Below are 21,506 nucleotides of genomic sequence, written 5' to 3'. Positions count from 1 at the left end.
TGATATTTTAAACAATTTATTGCTCTTCCTATACTGTACATTGTATGTGTTTCCAAATAATATTAATTTTCTTATTTGGCATACTACATACATTTTTGCATGCATCTGTGACTTACTGTATATAATTTGACCTTTTCTGAGGGAGGAATCATAGTCAATTAATTTATATTTCACTTAGTTTGTATGAATATAGGGACACTTATAAAGATGAGCTTTTTAGTTGCAGTTTTGCATGTAGATAAGTAGAAACATCTGTATTCTTGTTTTTCAGTTAGTCGGACCTAGAAGGCTGCCTTAGAAGACAGCTGAAAGCTATGAAGGAGTCATTTATATATCAGTTTCTTAAATTGCTCATCCAGAGCTTTGGGTTTAAGTGTTTTCTCAGTTCAGCGTGATATAAAAGCAGAAATATTTGTGGCAGACTTTTAGAAATATTCTCTGATGGTTTGGTAGACCGTTGCAAATAGTGGGGTTTTTCTTGTTAATTCTGACTGCAGAAGTGTATATAAACATTACTGTGTCTCTTTTTTCTCTGTTGGTCTAGTGACAGTTGGCAGGTGCTAGCTTGCAGTAAGTGAGAGCTGTAAGCTACACAGCTTGGTAATTGGCATAGAAGTTGGGTAAGGAAATTGCTTCCTTCTCTTATGCTACAATAGTCTTTTTAAGACAAGTTCTTTTTCTTTTCCTTTTCCAGAGAAAATAAGCCATTATTCAATTTTCTGAAAGAAAGAGTGCATACATGTAGGCAGCATGAGGAAGTACTTGTCTTTGGAATGGCTTGCATTTTTGCTGAACCAACTGAGTTGACAGTTCAGCCTCACCAGTATTTTTGAAAACCAGTCAAAGAATGTTTGGAAGTTAAAGTGGGTGCCAGTTGGGAAAAACTTTAGGGGTACCTGTGTGAAATGAGTGGCAGAAGACAATCCTGTACAATGAAAAATAAAGTTGTCAGTTTGCAGTTATACAGAGAATGGCTTCTTTTTTCCTTCCATTAAAAATAACGTTTCCATACTGTGCATCGGAAAAGATGATTCTTTGCTCCTTCTTTTTTCTACCAGCTTACTGGAAAATGAGGAAGAGAAGTTACCTTTCTGCAAATTAGAGGAGAAAATATTATCCTGAGATTCTGTGGCAAGTGATTTCTATTGTTAAGATGATTTGTTAGGAATATGCTTATAAATTAATTTTCATTGAAGCAGCACTTCTTTGTGTCACTCATAATCAAACTGCTGTATAAACATACGTTGTATGAATAGCAATAATAAGGTCCATTAAACAGGTATAGAAACCTGATGAAAGACTGGAAAGTAAAATGGCACAGTTAAAAACGTTAAGGCATGTGTGGAAAATGTGGGAGCATCTTGGTGTCTTCCTCTTTGAACATCCTATCTCCTCCTTTAAATTCATGGTACAATAAATTTTCTTTCAAGAAATGTATGATTTTTAGGACAGATGGATAAACTGTTCTTTATATAATATTTATACTTGAAACCATTTAGGAATTTCCAATAAAATACAACTTCAGTCTTTCTGTTTAAACCAATGTAATTATGTGTGTTGCAGACTGGAAAGGATTCACCTTGAAAATGGTATCAGCAAATGCTAGATTCTCTTTGTAACATTCTCTGACTTGATGTGGGTCTTGTGTTCTAACTTTATACACCTTCAGTGTTGATACTTTATTCCTTCGTCTTAAGTTTATATTACTCTTGTTACTTTGAGTCAGAAAATCATAGGCTTATTCATCTGAAAGAAGACACCCCCACTTTTATCAATGAAACACTGATACAGCAATTATGCAATTTATTTTGTTTACATTTTATACAGCTAGCTTTATAAATATACTTGTATAGCACAGTTGTATTTTAATGTCGTTTGAAGCTTGTTAATTACATAAGAATTGTATTTGTCAATACAGTACTTTTTTAGGAGTATTGCCATTTCAGACTTCACAAATGATTTAGCAATGAGGCTTATGTAATATGATTTATATTGGTTTGGGTTTTCTGTTTGGTTTTATTTTATTAAATGGTGCATCAGTGTCATTAAAAGTGGGTTCTTTTGTAGGAAATTATGGCTGAAAGACATTTAAAATTGTGTTTTGCTTCTAACAGTTACTGAATTTTTTGGCAGTGAGTATGGGTACAAATCGCAGTGCACTTCAAGTCAGAATTACAAAATTCACAGAAATCTGGCATTCTGTAAGCCTAGAGGAGTCCCTTCATCCATCAGATACAAGATCTGAGCTGATAATGTCGTGGAGTTGGTAGTACCTTTTCTTCTTAGTAAGTCATAATAAAACATTTATTTGACTATATTTTCGGAGACAAATTGTATAAAGAACAAAACAACATGGTGAAAAAAATACATTATTCTACAGGTATTGTAATGCATGTCAGGGTGTGTAGGAGACTGGGTCCTGATCTCTTTGAGAGCATCCAAACATGCTTGTAAGTTTTCTTTACCCTCATAGGGGGGCAAGTCAGGGAGAGAGAGGTCCCAATGAAAATTTATTAGAACAACCTTTATTAATTAAACTTTTATTATAAATAGAATCAAGCTGTTATTAAAAGCAGGTAACTATTTGCTCAGTACCTTTGCTCGTTCCCTCTGACTGTTCTCACAGCCACAGGTACGCGCTATCGCACAGACATGGCCGCAGACGCAGTCACTCAGTCACCCAGATGGAGGCCAGCCCAGCTGCTCACTGCGGAGGGCTGCACTGGCGTGACAGTGGCTTCTAGGCAGATGTGCAGATAGTCCCTTGCAGGGTCCCTTGGCTCCTCGAGAGTCCCTTGCAGGGTCCTTTGTTTCCTCAGCAGCACATGCAGTCCTCGTGCCTGTGACGGCGCACAGCTGCCGCTGCCACCTCAGATGTGGTCCGAGCTGCACAGCCCTTCGTTGGCGCTGGTATGGCCCAATGGCCTTGTGCATGCTTGGCAGGCTGGGCGTCTTTCATTTCTTGAAGATGCAATAGGGTGAAAAATCTCCAGAGCTTGTTAGTGTTTGGTAGACTTTTATACCCTTGTTGCATGTACATTTGCTCTTTCTAGCCTATTGCTTCCTGGTGACTGTTAGTCATCCACACCTGTAGCGTCCATTTACAGAAACTCCCAGCAACAAGGCTTTTATGACAACACAACTCTTGGACAACTGGTATTTCAGCATGAAACTGCAATGGGAAGTCATTGACCTGTAAAACATTTTTCTCAACTTTCTTTCAATCTTAGTTTTACATTTGGAATTTTGAATTTTCTTTTATTATTCTATGTACTTTTTTATTATTCTATGTACTATATGCTATGTACTTTTATGGAGCTTTTGTTGTTTGTTCCACTGGGACCAGGTTCAATACCATTTTCCAATTTTTATAAAACCAGTAACAAAAAATGTGTTACATCAAATGCATTTCATGACAATTTTATCTAACTTCTTTAATACAACTCCAATGGCAAATGTATTATTATAACTAAGTAAACTACTTCTGCAGAAGTAGTCGTCTTTATTTCAAGATTGCCCTTCCCCTTTCTCAATCACAAATATTAATAGCTTTTGTTCCATTTTACCAAAGTTTTGTAATTCAGAGTTCTTTTATTGAAGCTTGTGTTACCGTGAAACTTTACAGTTGATGGTGAAAATGGAAAGAAGTTAAATCTAGTGGTTTACTGTAACTTTAAGGTACATTGCACCCTCTGCAGGTCTATTTTCTTAGAAAGAAATAGAAGGAAGCATTATGAATTTCCGCTGTGATTAGCTGGTTATTAGGTTCGACATTAATCACACATGTGGAAGTATGCACTGGGAATAATTTAGCTGACGTCAGGGGAGTGGCACTGACATAAAACTGATTTTAATGAGCTATATGTGCAGAGAACTTCGAAGATGAGAAGTAATTTACATAACATCTTATTTTGTTCACAAAAGAGTAGATTAATTCAGCTTTTTAGCTGCTATTAATTGGACAGCTCTCAAAGTACTATTTGTTCACTGCAAGTAAGATGAAAAGATCTGACCTAGAAATGTAAAAGCACTAAATTACTGTTCTGTCAATGCTATTCAATACTGTCCTATCAACTGCTTTTACTACATAAAATTATTTTCATATTTTATGTTTCTACATGCCTGAACAATATCTGAACCCTCTCCTATGAGGATTCCCTTATAACCTACTGTCTTAGCTGCTTGAAGGTCACTCCAGGTACCCATGTAGATTCTTAGACAATGTTGGCATTAGATTATACACAACTTGTAATGGCCATATGCCATCGGATGATCTCTGAATTTTCTCATGTAATACCCTATGGCTTTCCATGGATAGATATATAGAACAAGAATGAAATTAAGTTTATTGCTATGCAAAAGCCATTTCATTAGCTCTGTTTCATATGTTGATTTGGCTGCAAATGAAATAACAATATAATTGAAGAAGGTATTTTTTTTCTAAATTGGAATCTCATGTGAGTATTAGACATCAAGCTAGTTGGCTTTACCATTGTATGTCAGGTAAGTTATTCCTCTGCTTTTTGGTGTCTGTGGGTGCTTAGCAATTCATATATCCTTTTGATACCAATTGCAATGTGGAGCAATGTTTTTATTTCAGTTCAAGATTCTTAATTACCTGAATATTTCATTTGGCTCTGATATGTACCTTCGAGCATATTGGCTGCAGCATGTTCACTTGATAGTTTCACTATATGGGGTTGTCAATTTTATGTGATGAATAGCTCACTAATTATGGAGGTATTCCATACTTCGTAACTCTACAATGAATTGTGAATTTTATTCATTCTTAAAAAGATCTAATTCAGATTATTTAGGTATCACTAAGGTGTATTTTTAATAGCATATTTATAACTCTGAATCTTGAGATAATTTTCTAAGAACCTGCAAGTAAATTAGACAGTTAATTTTAATTAAAATTAACTAAAACCTGTGCTCTCACAGGAGATTAGTATCTGTGTCTGTCTGTCTTTTGTTTCCATTTTTGTTCTGAATTATTATGGTAATGTAACTAAACAATTTGACTTTGTCATCACTATTAATATTGACATGTTATGTATAAATTTTTGAATACTTCAGTTTGTATTAAGTGAAAATTAGGTTTGTTATTTTATAGGCTACTAAAAAGCCATGTAAACAATGATTAACTAAGGCTACTGTGATAGTAATAAAAACAAAAGGCTGTTGTCGTTTAGTGATAGCTACTTTGTATGTAACAGTTCTTGACTCCCTAAATAGTTAAAATAACATCGATTTAAAATAGAGCAAAGGCCAAGATTTAAAGTATTTCAACCATTTTTATATTTTTATTGCTTAGTGACGACAGTCAAGTAAAAAATCAGTGGCTGTCAGATACCAGGTATTACCTGTGTTCACCTAAACTTTATTGATTGATGTGTACACATCCTGCTGAATATTTGGGAGCAGGGAGGGAGGAGGGGTTTTGGTAGATTTAATTTTTCGATAGTTTTGCAGTATTTTTCAGCTTCAATTGATGATAATGCAATTCCTCATTTTAGTGTAGTCATTCTGCTTGCTTCTAACTGTTTTCATACGAGTTATTAATCCTAAAGATTTTTGTTCTGATTTTTGCTATTATAAAATAGCAGAAATCTAATTTATAAAAAGATATAGTGCCGTATTTTTAAGGTACATACTCAGATTATTTGTTCATTTGGAATAGAATTGAATGCGTTGTTTATGAACAAGTAAGGTTTGGGGTGGAAGAAGTATAGCATTTTCAGCATAGGTTTGCATACCTATTTCATGGCTCTGAGTTTGTTTGAATATTGAAATATATGAATATATTTCATATATATTGAATGATATCCCAGATGATTTCATCTGTTGCTTGCCATAGAGGCGATATATTAATTTTGAGAAGTAGCAGAGAGTGATTATTTTTTTTCTTAGTAGATGAGCTCCTGAAAAATGTAGAAGTTGTTGTCTCATACTTAAAAAGTAAAAATATTCTTCTTAAAAATATCTTTGATTTATTAAACAGTGGTGACTTAGGACAGGATTTCTAAACTCTTGGAGTGGTCAGTTACTCAGTGTAATACTTCAAATGAGGAGCAGCAGAAGAGGAAGTGTCAGCCTGTAGTGGGCTATTTTTTATCTGCTTTTGAGTGTCAAATTTATTTATTTTTTTTTAATGTGAACAGGCTCAACCATGCCAATCTCTTTTCTCAAAATGCCAACCTCCTTGCAGTTTAATGTGTTTGACATATTTTAATGGAAGTACCTGATTGCACTGTGTAATTTGGAAGAACTGTGAGTCCTTGGCTGGAAGAAAGAAAAGACTTTGAGGAGAATTGGGAAGAACATGCTGACCCCACAACTACTATCAGAACAGTGCAAATCTCAATGGTCCTTTAAAAGCAAGTTCTCTTAAACTATTTTCCAGTTTAATTTATCTCCTTTCATTTGCCTCTGTAGCTTAGTTTAGCTCACAGACATGCAGGGTCTCACCAGATAATCCCCCAAAGACAGTGCTTGTATTTGTTATCTTTCTGGGCACAGTGTTTTATCTCCTCTCAACCCATGGTTCATGATAGTGTTTCTCGTCCTCTTATGAGTGACATTCCAAGTAACACCCTTAGATGTTTGGATTGAGGGTTGTGAGCATGCTATTTTTCTTGATATATACTGTATTTTAGTCCTAATTTTTTCCCTTTGTCCAGTACTTAAAGCTATTGAAAGATGTAAGCACAGTCAAAAAATAGAATAAAGTTTGAATAATTATCATAGATGCAAAGGAGGAAGAACTATACTGAATTTAATTGCTTGATGACAAGATCTATTTCAGTTTAAATTTGGTTGGTTTTTTTGGTTTGTTGGATTTTTTTATGTAATGCAATAGGTTGGTAGTTTTAGAATATTCACTGTGTTTAATTTTGAATAAGTTTTGTGTTCTGTTCTGGGATTTTGGTAGCTGTTCAAACAAGAGCATTCTCTATTGACACATTCGTGCAGGTGGTTGTCCTGTGCAGTATGTGCAAGGATGTTCTTTTCTCAGGGACTAATTTTCAGCTTTGACTGTGAGAGTTGGGGATTATGTTCACTTTTCCCTCTCAGATTCAGATGCTGATCTGGACTCTGGAGACTAGTCTTCTGGTTATCACTAGAGGCAGTAAATGAAAACTGGAAGATGGAAGAAATAGGTCATGTTTTATGTTGGGTTTTTGAGATTGTCACTAAATGGAGTAATAGAAAAGTCAATGCATATTGAAACCTCAGGGCATCATTTGCTGGTGCTGATACTGTCATGAGGTGGAGTTTGGCAGGTCATGGATTAAATATTTTCATGATTGGATTTAGTAAGAAAAGAGATGATGATGATGTTTCAATTTGAATTTGTGTATGATTCTAGTCAAAACGGAAGTGTGGTTTGCCCTTGACTATTTTTTCCTGTATAGATTGGTAATTGATTATAGTTTATTTGTCTTTGAAGAATTTACTTTTTGAAAGAGATCATGTTTTTAATGACTTGGTAAATTCTAGGAAGAATGCATTAGAAATCACTTCAAATACCTGTCACTTATTACATCATTTAATTAAAAACATCCTTTTGCTTCTCAGTTAGATATCTCTTAAAAAACAAAAACCCCATCTTGGAATGTTTAAATTATTTTTGTTGATAGAAATAAATTCGAGTGAGCCATCTGAACAGCCAAGAGTCTACAAGTCCCAAGGCACAAAACATCTCCCATTGAATCAAAATGGATACATGGTAGTATTATTAAAATATTTTACTTCAAATTTTACATTTCTTTTAAGTATTTACATGGAAGGTCTGGGAGTTTATTCAACCTGTGTTTTTTAATGAAAGGGGAGGAAATAGGTTTGACATTATTTCAGCTCCTTAGAAATATATTTCTGTCCTGAGTGCTGGCAAATTCTGTTTATAGACATTGTTTTGGGTTCCTCTGGGATTTAGCAAGAAGTACCATAAAATTGTGAAATGAAACATTTATACAAATTAGTTGACTGAAAAATAATGATATATTCCCATCTTTGTCATAGTGGTAGTTTAATGTTTCTTTTTCACTTCGAAAGACAAAGGTGTAAGGAAAAGATGAGCAGGAGAATATTTAACAAATATGCTTTCACATACTAAATTTGTAGGTGAATAAAATATACTAATCATATGTCTGCTCATTTGTGATAAATGTGAATATGTATTATTAACGATTTTAAATTTTCAGTCATTCCAGTTTTTACAATTGAGAACTTTTAAGTATTTTAATTTGACATTGTCCATTTGCTGATGCAGGTAGCAGTCATGTCAAATAAACAGATGTGTTTTCATCAAAGTACATTGTCATCTAGTACTAAACTCTACGGTTTGCGTGGCAAGGTTTTGGTAGCGGGGACTACAGGGGTGACTTCTGTGAGAAGATGCCAGAAGCTTCCCCCATGTCCAATGGAGTCCATGCCAACCGGCTCCAAGATGGACCCACTGCTGGCCAAGGCTGAGCCTGTCAGCGACAATGGTAGCACTGCTGGGATATTATTAAGAAAGGGGGAAAAAAATAATCTGTGCCAGATGGAGAGAGGCGTGAGGCTGTGTGAGCGGAGCACCCCTGCAGCCCCCCAGGCCGGTGCAGACGGAGGGGCAGGGGGGGCTCCAGGCCCGGAGCAGAGGTTCCCTGGCAGCCCCTGGGAAAGCCCCTGGTGAGGCAGGCTGTGCCCCTCAGCCCATGGAGGGTAACGGTGGGGCAGATCCCCACCTGCAGGCCCTGGGGACCCCCCGCCGCAGCAGGGGGTGCCCGAAGGGGGCTGTGACCCCGTGGGCAGCCCGTGCTGGGGCAGGGTCCTGGCAGGGCCTGTGTCCCCGTGGGGAGAGGAGCCCGGGCTGGGGCAGGTTTGCTGGCCGGGCTGGTGACCCCGCGGGGGACCCAGGCTGGAGCCGTCTGTGCCTGAAGGGCTGCGCCCCGTGGGGGGGACCCCGGGCTGGAGCCGGGCAGAGTGTGAGGAGGAAGAAGCAGCAGAAACATGTGATGAACTGAATGTAACCTCCATTCCCCATTCCCCTGCGCTGATCAGTGGGAGGAGGACGTAGAGAAGTTAAGCTGTGAAGAAGGCAGGGGTGGGGGGTGAGTGTTTTTTCTGATTTGAATGGTAACAAGTTAAACTAATTTCCCCAAGTCGAGTCTGTTTTGCCCGTGATGGTAATTGTTGAGTGATCTCCCTGTCCTTATCTTGACCCACGAGCCTTTTGTTACATTTTCTCTCCCTTGTCTGGTTGACGAGGGGAGGGATAGACCCAGGCTGGAGCAGTTTGTGAAGAGCTGCAGCCCGTGGGAAGGACTCAAGTTGGAGGTCACAGAGGACTGTCTCATGTGAGAGGGACCCCACACTGGAGCAGAGGAAGAGTGTGAGCAGCCCTGCCCCTGAGGAGGAAGGAATAGCAGAGACGACACGTGATGAACAGTATGTGATCGCAACCCCCATTCCCCATCCCTCTGCGCTGCTGTGAGGGGAGAAGGTAGAGAAAATGGGGAGTGAAGTTGAGCCTGGAAAGAAGGGAGAGTGGGGGGAAAGTGTTTTTAAGAGGTCATTTTATTTCTCATTTATTTGGTAGTAAATTAAATTAATTTTTCCCTAAGTTGAGTCTGTTTGCCTGTGATGGTAATTGGTGAGTAAGCTCCCTGCCCTGTCTTGACCCACGAGCCTTTTGTTATATTTTCCCTGTCCTGCTGAGGAGGGGAGGGATAGAGCAGCTTTGGTGGGCACCTGGCATTCAGCCAGGGTCAACCCATCACATAAATCCAAAGATATATAAACCTAAGATCATTCAAAGTGATCTTATGGAAGCTTGTTCCAGTAGGGGAAAAAAAAAGGGGGGGGGGGAATTTGAAGGTGAAAAACCCCCTCATCTGCATACTGCTAATCCTTTATTTCAGCACGGAGAGCAAACAAACACAGATAACTTAATTTACCTGTTCTCAACCAATCCAAGGCAATGGAGAAGCAATGTTGTTTTGTGTTCTTTTAGTTGGTTTTCTTTATTTGTTTGGTTTTTTTATTTATTTTTTATTTTGTTTACTGCTGTGGATGCAACTTCCAGATATGCTGACCTTCACAACCAGGTGAACTGCATGACAAGAGATTTTTGGCGATTGCATTATTTGGTAGATAAGTACCTATAATAAGTAGGGCTAGTATTTATTGACTGCAACTACCATGTTTAAATGTATGTTTTTGTATCTGAGTTATCACTTCATGCTTGCTAGAAAATTATTATTTTGTCATAGTGTTAAGCTAGAAGTTACATCAGTTACTGAAGTCACATATAGCAGTAGTTTTGTAGAGGTTACATGACACTAATGAACAGAAATTTGGTATTTTTTATCACACATAAATGACAAGGGATTAAAGTACACATGCTTCCTAACAAAACACTGAGCATGTCAGCATGATAGCATGCCTTGCTTTGAGCTGTCCTGCTGTTTTGAGTAGTTGTGGAAAATGATCCCTTAATAATGTAATTTGCTTTCTTTTTTTAATAGAATAATAGGATTATGGGTTAAAAGCTCATGTTATTGACGTGTACATTTCCTCTTCAGTCTGAGGATTGTTACAATTTGTAGTCATGATTTCTGTTTCATAATGAAAGCTGCTGATCTGCCTCAAAAAATGGAAGAGTGCCGACTGCAGTGATTTGTGAAATACTGCTCTACATGAATCCAAATATCACAACTAGCTTTAACAAGTAGTCCTATCTGCTGGCCTTTCTTGTAGAGTATCTGATGGACTGATTATTTCATATTTTCTTAGGGAAATGTTTAACCTGAGAACAACACAGAATAGTTACCTGTGTTGTTTGATCTGCTGGCAGGCATCAGTATGTAGCTCGGACCTACCTCTTGTCCCACTGGTAATTCTGGCTATGAGAGGCTTTGGGAAGACTTTCAAGAGATTGGATGGAATCTGGGAGGTGTTCCGGGAGAAGGGGCACCGGGGCCAGTTTGTCTTAAAGGAAAATGCCTGTGGGATCTACATTTTGCTATAGTAGAGCATAGGGCATATTCCTGGAAAACTTCCTAGGAACAAGTTGTCTACTTTAAAATAAGCTTATATTATATGACAGTTTTCCATCCTGTAAGTACAGTTCTTTTATATTTGTGCAAGTCTCAACTCCTTTAAATACCTCAAAAGTGTGTATTTACAAGAACGGTTGGTTGGTTTTGGTTTTTTGTTGGTTTTTTTCTTTTTTTTAAATACCCTATGTGTAAATAGTATGCTGAGTCATTCCCAAGTAGTGCCAAGTAAACTTTATGCCTTATAAATATTCTGTTTCATAAGCTGTCTTATTTTTGTCAGCTCCTATATATAGTGACTACTGAAAAAAACCCAACCCTGCTGTGTTTCATGGTCTCTTAAATATAGTTTTGGGTCACATAATCTTTTTGGAATGATTACATGCTTTGGTATGCATGGTTTCAATCCTTCCCAAATCAGTGGGATTTTTTTCCCATGTATTTCAGTCAAAGTAGAGTAGGTTGCTAAGCTAGGCTTTTATTATACAGAAATCATGAAGCCATGTTGATGAATAATGTGAAGGCAGAATGAAAAGTTCCCGTAGGTGGAGGCAATGGTGTTATTTGTGAGGCTGACACTGGCTCTTTCAGGCTGTTCAGTCTAGGCTGACTGGCACCTGACTTCCCTGGGTAGGCTGAGCACTGCTGGGATGGTCAGGATCCCCATGGGGCTGGGCGGCTGCAGGCTGCTTGCAGCAGTGCTCTCCTCTCGGGGGTCCAATACAGAAGGGCTCTGAATGAGGGGCTGTAGTCTTCTGTTAGGTGATACAAGGTATTTCTTACGTTGAATCACTTGCCATTTCTTCAAATACCTTGCCTTTTCATCATGATACCTCATTCATGTGAAATGAATCTAACCTGTGTGGACCTCCTTCCACTTGTGGGATTTTTGGGGGGAAGAGAAGTGAAACGGCACGTGGAGTTAGATACTCCAGTCTACATGGATCTGCCTAACTCTCCCCTCTGGTCTTGGTGGGCTTGGCCTCTCTTGAGGGTAGAGTGTTGTTATACCCGTCTTTGAATTTCCTGTGCGCTGGGCAACAAATAATCAATGCTTTTCCAATCACAGCTTTCCAGTAATACTGTGAAAGAAAAATTCCTTCAGGGTGTCGCTAATGGTTGTCATGGAAATGGAGAAGTGAGTGATTATATAGATTAATATCTTGGTTACATGTAAATGTTCTGCAACTTTTTCTGCCTTATCATTTAGGAGAAACATTGATTCTGTAACCACTGGACCATTAGTGCTTTCAGCTCAATTATAGCTAAGATTTGAGCCAAACCTTTAATGCAGAAAAATAGCTAGCTATTTTAGTAAGTGTTTTGGTTTCATAGAGTTCTACTGACTGTTCAAGGTTTCAGCAGGCAAGGTTGGTTTTATGCTGTTGTTGCACAAGGAGAATTTTATAGTTTAATTAAATATAATCAATGCTTCAAATACTGGACCAATATCCAAGGGACATTTTACTTTTTTCCCCTCTCATTGCCCCTGTGACGTTTTTAGTAAAAAGACTCCTCAAGAAGAACATTCCAGAGGAGCTGTAAAACAGGAGGTACTGCAAAATTGATCATAATTGCCTCAGTATGCTGCTTGCGGAGGCAAATTACTCTAGTGCATTCTGCTCAGGTGAGCCACAGTGCAATGTTGGAAAGTGATATTCTTCCATCCAAGAGGGTATTTAACTTTTTTTTTTAAATGCCATGTTAATGACATAAACTGGTTTATCTATAATAAAAGCAAGTATTGTACTAAATTTAATTGTTTTTGTTAACATGGTGTAACTTCATGACATTAGCATGACAATACTGATCTTTTGAATGTCTATCCCCATTTCTGTGGAGTAGCTAACATGAAATGTTACCTTCTAAAGATACTTTTAGTTTAATTTCTATGTAGAAAAAGGTTTTAACCATATATTTTTATTTCATTCTGATGCAGGGCTTTTGACTTTGTTTAATAGCAATGTAAATGTACTGTTACACTAAAAGGAAAATTACAGAAAAAACCAAACTTACTCTATTTTTATTGTCATATCTAAGTTCTGGTTTATAGTTGGATTTATTTATTTAAGTGCTGTTTGGATTATATCTCAAAGGTTGCAGTATTTCCACTGGATATGCTAGCTCTTATTAGTGTAATAATTAGTGTAATAATACTCCAACAAGAGTGTAGTGAGTGAGTCTTCACAGTTTGGTGCGTAATTCAGGTAAAAGTTGAAGAAAAATACTTCAAGAATTATCTGAAAATGTTAGTTTATTTTGCTTTGTTGGTAACTGAAAGCATAGCTTGATTCTGATTATACTTCTTAGTGATTCTCCTCTCTAATGTCCATACTATTTTTGGGTTTTGCCTTGGAAAGACAAAAAGGGCTGTTGTGTTTGAAGTGGCATTTTGTAATTAAGAATTTATTCTCTTGGAAATATTATCTTGGATGGTGGATGGAAGATAATGTCAGCAGAAAAGGTAGTCTGGAACCAGAGAATTACTTCTGTTGTACCTTGAGAACAATACGTATGAGAATGGAGTATACACTGAGCACACTGACTTTTGTGTGGAAGCCTAGCAGTATAATTCTTAGTTGATAATGACATTCTTTATTTGTAAAGCCATTGCAGTTAGTAATTCAAATGTTAGCTTCTTTTTCGTATGAGCTAAGAATTCATATTGCCATTCTATGCTTGTCGTATGAAAATTGATTGCGTGCTTACTCTTTCCAGATGCTGCATAGCTTTAAGGCAATCTCAGCACTGTCAGCAAGAGCCTCTTCCTTTTCAAGTGTATTGACTGTCCTGAGGCAAGGTGGGTATCATACAAACTCAGTTAGCATCTGTATGCTGAGATCACACTGGAGAGATAATGTTTAAAATTACAATGGGCTTTATAGGTCAAGAGGAGCATTTTGAATTCTGTGTGGTTACACTTGCTGTGAATCTGAAATTGTGTGTGCAGTTAGTCTGATGAACACAGCAAGATGAGCATTTGCATATTACCAGTGAGATTAGACAAAAGTCTGAGTAACCAAAGAAAAAGGTGTGGTTTTAAATGGAAAAAAACCAAAAGGTAATTTTCACAAATAGCATCTAGATTTTTAGATATTTAAAATCTAGATGCTATCAGTGCTTAGTTAGAATCAGAAGCTATTAATTGCATGATTTTTGAAATACTAGTTCTGCCCAGTATGTAAATACATAGGAGTAATATTCAATCTTCATATCTCTTGCTGGAGCTGATCTTAGGGATGCTTGTATTGTATCTGTACTATGCTGAAGAGTGAGAGATGGGGAATATTCTTGTGCATGAGAACTCGTAGCCTATCTGAGAGGAATGAAGTGGGTTGATCAGCATTGATAACATGCAGCTGTGGCCTTGCCTCAGCGGCAGTGGGTTCGTTGACATGGATGATGTGCAGCTGTAGCTCGTTCCTGCTAAGTAGTTAAATAGCCCTGAGGATGGTGGGAGAGGGGGTAGGATAGAGGAGGAGTGGTGTGGTCTGACCTCTAGAGGAAGGGGATACAGCTTGGACAGTAGAATCTGACCAATGGTAAAAGCCTTGTTGCAGCTTTTTGTTTGATTGTGCTGTGACATGTATTCTGCTAACTTGTTAGAATGGCTTCTTCCTGCTACATGCAGAAACAATCATGAGCGTAGGAGTTAATATGGTCCCAAACCATGTCACAGGAGAGAGTTTGTGCTTGCTCAGCTCTGCTGTATATAGGTTTACAGTAGTGTGGATATGGGCTATTCAGGAGCAGCTGACCTCTGTGTCAGGTAATATGGTTCAGGGCTTCTTAAAGTTCCTAGCATAGACATAGCCATAGTAATCAAGAGTAACTTGAAGGACATACCATGGTTAAAAAATTGCTGAGTATTGTATTGATTAGCCAGAGATTTAGGAAAAGTGACATATGTATTTGAAGGTGTGGAAAATCTTATTTTATAAATGCTCCTTTCCCATCCCTCTGAACAATATGTTAGTGTTTCTTGTCATTTTATGCTGGAAATCTTATTGGTAATTAGATGCTATGTTATTCCACAGAAGGCATTCATTTGGGTTCATTGGCTTATAAACCTGTGTAGAATGTATTGGGACACCTGTGATTGTTCCAAGTTAAAGGTTAAGGCAGAGCATTAGTTTCTGTGATTGCAGACAAACTGCCTGAGCCCTGGATGAGTGTAGATTCATCTTTGCCAACAACCTGTTAATCATGTTTCTCTTTGGGACTTTGTCCTGAAGCTTAGGAAAGTTGTAGTGACTCACTGTGCATTGAGTCTATACCAGCAGTTCATCTTTCCCAAGGCAGATCCTCCTGTGAGTAGCGGAACTCAGTTTCTGATTCAAGAGGAAAAAGGGTTTTTGAGGAAGAAAGTTTTTGACTTGTACCTGTGCTTCTGATCTACCCACATTTTTAATTACTCAGTGTCACTGCCAAGCTGATTTACAGAGCCATGACACATAATGAAGTGTGGTGTCAAAGCATGCAGCAGACTCAAAATCCAGGTCATGCAAATAGTCATGTCAACAAATCAAGATGAGTGGTGGAGTTACAATACCTGGGGAAATGCAGTGTATATAACAAGGTAACAACACTTCAAGAGCACTCCCTTATAAGAAAAAGGTGTGATATTTGATTTAAGAGACTGTTTGAGGGCAAACAAGGGAGCATAATATATATGGGTTGATATAACTATACTGATCTATGTTAGTTTTGATGTTTAGATTCAGTGAGATTGATTGCCATGCATACACTTGGCATTTGTAATGAACTAAAATGCTATGAGCAAAAAGAATGGCCACCTTATGACCTGAATGGACCACATCTCTTTTCTCAGTGCAGTCCTAGGCTACATCAAGCATCCTCAATGTTCTCCAACTCAAATGGAGTGTAGCTTATTGCCCACATGATGGTCATAAGATTTATGTGTAGATTTGTAGATAAAATAGGGTGGCACTTGGTCATTTAACTTGACTTCTGTTTCCTGTTGTTTTTTTTTTTTTTTTCTTTCCCCCACCTAGTTCTCTAATTCAGTAATTTATTTCAAAGTTAGTAATTCATTGCTTAGGGCTTCTTATCCTGGAAATATAGCTCCTAGAGAGCTACAGGTGGCGATTCTGTTGATACAGGAAGTTGTCATCCTAGTTTTGGGAAAAAAAAATTCAAAGCAAACTAAATCACACTGAAACTCAGGGCAGTATAGCTGCATAATGGCAAGTTCCTCTTCCACTATCAGAAACATTATTATTAGCACTTGTAAACATGCATGAGCTAACTTTAAACTCATGTAATTAGGTTAATTGCTAAGAAGGCAGTCGAGGAGAATGGGGCTCAACAATAGCTAAAAAGTGTGCCTGGGCTTATGGGCAAATTCTTGAGCAATTAACCAACAGTTTCTCCCATGCTGACACGTTAATGTAACTGTCAACACTGCACCTAGATAGTGAAATACGCTGCAATTATAATTTTGCATAAATCGTATAGTAGTTTTAGAAGTTGTACCATAAAATCAAAGCATTGGTTTGTTATGAAAGGATGTCTTTCAGCCAAAGTGGATTGGTGGTGGTTTTGTCATAAAGTAATGCTTTTGTTTTGTCTTAATTTTCAGTTCAGGATGAGAACTGTAGTGACCTGGACATGGCCACATAGGGATCTTGGTGGCATACGCTAATGTTGAGGAGGAGGCAAATCCTGTTATTCTGCAGAATTAAGCCTAAGACAAATTATGGGAAAGCTACAAATAGAACATTTTGGAATAACAGGGTTCCAGGCTTTGTCATTAGTTCATGCATGCCTCACCTCTCTTACCCAGTAATACTCACCTCTCTCTCGTGTATCTGTGGAGTGTGGTGTCGGGTGGTTTTTTTCCTCCATTCAGTTCAGGGTAAATAATTCCCATATCCCATTAAACTGTTCCGCTGTGTCATTAATCTTATGAATTAGATGTTCATTTGAAAGCAGTGTCAGCATACAAGTATTGTAAAGTAGGTCACATTAAGTTTTCCACTTTCTTAGGGTAAAAAGATTTTCTAAAGCAATGACCTTGAAGCATATGTTTGGACAAAGACTGCTTAGGAAGGCCTAATGTAACTGGTACTAAAGAAAAAAATGCTGTTTGGTCCTGGGGAAATTGTTCCAGAATGCAACATTTATTATAAGTGAAAGCACTAGCATTTAAAACAGGTGAAACATGAGGTGTGCTCATAGAGTCCATGATGACCCCTGAAATAAGCCATTTGCTCACAAGAGATACTGAAGAAAGAATAAAAAAGGATGGGAAAGACAGAGGATAAGAAACAACACAGGCAGCAGTGATGGATAATTTTGCTGTATTAGCTCCTGCCAGTGTCATCACCAGTTGTATTAGATGCCCTGGTTTATTGTTGGAGTGTCAATACTTGATTATTTTGTGAACTGGTTGATGTTTACTGTGTCTTTTGAATTGAGAAGAACTATCATGGAGTACTTCAGCCTTGCTATGCATTTAATTTGTGTATCATTTATTGGTGTCTCTGCAGAGCTAAATGACATAGTAAAATGGAACATTAGATTACCTAATCAAGTATTTCAGAGGGATATATGCTAAAAATAAAAGTGATAAGTGATAGCAGTTCACTGTTCTTAGTAGTTATAAATATGTAAAATATAGAACACAACTTCAGGCCTATACTTGAATAGGATTTATTTTAAGAGCTTTATTTACAGCCTGCATCATTAGGGGGAGTCTTTAGTGATTTCTTTCAGACTTGGATCAAGCCCAGTAATGATGGAACCACTTAAAATCTCCCGACACTCCAATAGCCAATTATCTAATTTTATATGTAGGCTTCAGTCTTTAGTAGGATACTTTATAGAATGGCAGAATGGGAGTGGTAGTTAACCCTTCTAGAAATACGATTTGCCAGCATGTTGCATGCAGCAGTCATGGCACAGCATGACTCTGAGAACTCCATGACATTTGTTAGCTAGCAGGGATAATACTGTCCATTGTAGTTTTGCTGACAATCAGTAAAGTGATTATGAATTTATCTGGTACCGTAGAATTGTGTGGCACATTGACAGCTGCAAAAATGATTTAATTTTGGCTCCATACAAGGATACAGCTAAGTGCTTATTAATAAAGCAACATTTATGAAGTAAATATTATGATGATTTAATGTGCCCGCAAAAGCGTAATTCATGTTTCATTTGGAAATGAATGGTGAATTATGAATTTCATTACAGAAAACGTTAGAAAAGAGTAAGATATAGGTAGATGAACATGACTATTGCTTTGGTTGATTTAGTGCAATTTAAAGTTTGTTAATCCAGTGGAAATGTGATTCTTTTTCTTCTGCTTAAGAGAGCTCCATTAATGACATTTAATACTGCATAAATCTATTAAATGGAAGAGCCTTAGGATTTCCTTGTCAGAGAAGAAATACAATGTGTTGTGTGTTAAAATGTAATTATTACTTAAATAGTAGTAATCCTAAAGTCATTACAAAAGTGAAATCATTGAATGGGCACTGTTAAACAGGAAGAGTGTGTGCATGTGTGGGAATATATGTTCATGTGATGTTAATCAAAATGTCACAGTGTTTGACATTTTTTTTTGATTAAGTGTATGTACTAGGAGTTGAAGGTTAAGCCCAAGAAGATCAGAGGGACGATGTGGTATTTTTTGTCAAAAATAATAAATGAATTTGATTTAAAAATACGTATTTTCTCTGTGCGTGTGTGTAAAATGACTTACTCAGTGTAAACTTGAAGCCAAATCTGATTTTTACAAAAGATTTAGTCATGAAAGCAGAGTAATCTGCAAGGCTTCAAGCTGAGTTTTGGTAATTGGAAAGGAGGAAGACCTCCTCTACAGTTACTAGAAAGGAGGTTGTAGTGAGGTGAGTGTTGGTCTCTTTTCCCAAGTAATAGGTGATAGGATGAGAGGAAATGGTCTCAAGCTGTGTCAGGGGTGGTTCAAATTGGATATTAGGAAAACTTTCTTCACCAAAAGGGTTGTCAAGCATTGGAACAGGCTACCTAAGGAAGTGGTGGAATCACCCTCAATCCCTGGAGGTATTTAAAACATACGTAGATGTGGCACTTAGGGACATGGGTTTGTGGTGGACTTGGTAGTGTTAGGTTTATGGTTAGAATCTATGGTCTTAAGGGTCTTTTCCAATCAGAACAATTCTATTACTCTGTGATTCTAGATTTTCCTACTTTGATTTTGTGTATACAAACCCATGGAAGAGGCTGTGAGCAAAGAGGTGCTCTCCTTGCACCTTGGTTCTTTTCTCTTTTGACCAGAACTTGGATAAATAATTCACAGTGTAGTTTACAAATGGGAAAAAAAGATGGAAGTTGGCTGAGACACCTAAGAATTTCTGCAAGCAGAATATTCTCAGGGATTGATGGTTCCTTTTTGAAATCATCAGGCTACCAATAATACTGATGGAGTTTAGCCCATTACATGCTTATTAGTCAATTATTTTACTTTAACAAGAAATTTTTGATGATCTGGTTAAGCAGATAGATGCCTGTGATGTATATCCTCTCATTAGGTAAGTATAATTCATAGACTTATACTACTGTTTGAGCTCCTTTGATCAGTAATTTCAAAAGGTATTCCATCAATATTCCTTTTCAAGTTTAGTTAAAATATGCTGACCATTCCTTTGGAAGTTTTAACAATATTTAAAGCTATCTTACAATAATTAGTTATGCAGTAGAGGTGAAGTTTGTCCAATGTTTAGAACAAAGAATAGGGGGAAAACAGCTTAAGTGAAGATATTTAGACTGAAGCTGGATGTTTCTTGAATGACTATTCTATGCGTATCCTGCCCCTTTGATGAGAATCATATAGCTCCACTTAATGCAGATGGTGAGATTTCCACGTGGTTGTTTAATAAGCTGATAGCAGACTGTTACTCACATGAGATTTGCAGGTCAGTAGAAGCAGCGAGACATTCTGGATTGGAAATACTCTCTGTTTATTTCTGTTGCTCTCCATCTAGTATAGTTATATAGGAATTAGCCTCTAAAACAAATGTGATAATCTTGATATCAATACCACCCAGATGGATGAATAAAAAAAAACCACAATGCACACCTGAGTATTTTTTTCTGTTTTCTTGTTACTGGGATTGGTTTCTGCTGCTAGTAACTGAATAATCCTGTTTAGTTTACCCAAATCAGAGATGTGTTTTGCATTTTAGCAGTTGTGGGGGTTTTTCAGTCAAGAGTTTGGGTTGATGTTAGCAATAGTAATGGCAAACATTACCAAGAAGCAGAACATGAGGAGTATTGGTATTTGTTTCTATGTAGTGATTCATTTTAGTATGTTAGAAAAAATTGCCAACATAAGTAACAGTCATAATTATTGTAAAGTCCTGCAACCCTCAGGAAGCTTATTCTAAAATAAAATAATGTTTTGGGAGACAAAAAAGGCCAATAGAAGTTCCAGTTTTTGTCTAACATGTCTTCTGGTTTTTTTTTTTTCTGTTTTTTTTTTTTAATATTATTTTCCTGTATACTCCGAGTGAGTATTTACTAAGATGAAAATCTTAAATCTCCTTGCATATATATGTCCTTTGATCAGCTGGCAGGTGTCTATTTTATTTTGACTGATCATTTTACCTCTACTTCATTTTGCCACATGGGCACTTGTTGAAGTTACAACTTGTCTAAATAATTACTGTTTGTGGGTTAGTTAATTCTTTACTTTCTACATCATGGGTAAATTTTGCTCCTGTTTTTTTGGTACCCTCTTGGTCTTTGCTTTAAAGCATAATGGGGAATTCTGAAATGCTACATCTTGTGTCTGTATCCAGCTTCTGAATAATTTCAGAAATTAAACATAAAGATTTAGGAAGTTAATTCAGAAATGAAGGAATATAACAGCTACTGGAAGGAGGTGTAATTGTGCTGTGGTTTTCCAAGCCCTTAAATAAGCAAGAAGGTTGGGAAGTTTGTTTTGGAGTGTCTTGTAGGCAGGAGCACTTACTGTAGAGGTGATAGATTTTTTTCTGTGATAATATGAACGGTATGTACTGGCTGATGTGCTACATCTGTAAGATATATCCACATGAGAAGTCTCTGGCTTCATTATCTATGATATGAAATCCTAAATGATAATTTTTAATAGAAAATTATGTGGGTGTTTTGTCTTAATTCTTTCACATATATTAAAAGGCAAAAGAAACAGTTTGGGAAGACTGATGGCTGCACTGGGATGAGGTAACTACTGTTAAGAGAGCCCTTTAATTTTACAAAGATACAGCAGGACCATAAAGCTGGAATTTGCAAAAATGTGCTGCTAAAAATTGCACTAAAAATACAGTAAAAAACATGTTTTGAAGATGAGGGTTATTAACCTTAAGCAAGATGGACTATTTCCTAAAAGCTGTGTGTTAGTATTATCACAAGTTACTAGACCTGATGCAAGAATTACTGATGATGGTTTGTGGTATGTATTCTACAACAGAT

General features: G+C 37.2%; 1 protein-coding gene across 1 annotated transcript in view; it reads left to right on the top strand.

The window, feature by feature from the left end:
• CNTN1 (contactin 1) overlaps positions 1-21,506 on the top strand; it is a 244,415-nt gene that overhangs the window by 11,184 nt on the left and 211,725 nt on the right. The window contains exon 2 of the mRNA XM_037390093.1: positions 13,764-13,845. The gene's annotated coding sequence lies outside the window, so the exon portion shown is untranslated. The remainder of the gene's footprint in view (positions 1-13,763; positions 13,846-21,506) is intronic.

The sequence above is a fragment of the Falco rusticolus genome, chromosome 5 (assembly GCF_015220075.1).
Source record: "Falco rusticolus isolate bFalRus1 chromosome 5, bFalRus1.pri, whole genome shotgun sequence".
Classification (NCBI taxonomy): Eukaryota; Metazoa; Chordata; class Aves; order Falconiformes; family Falconidae; genus Falco; species Falco rusticolus.
This window is presented reverse-complemented; position numbering and strand designations above follow the sequence as displayed.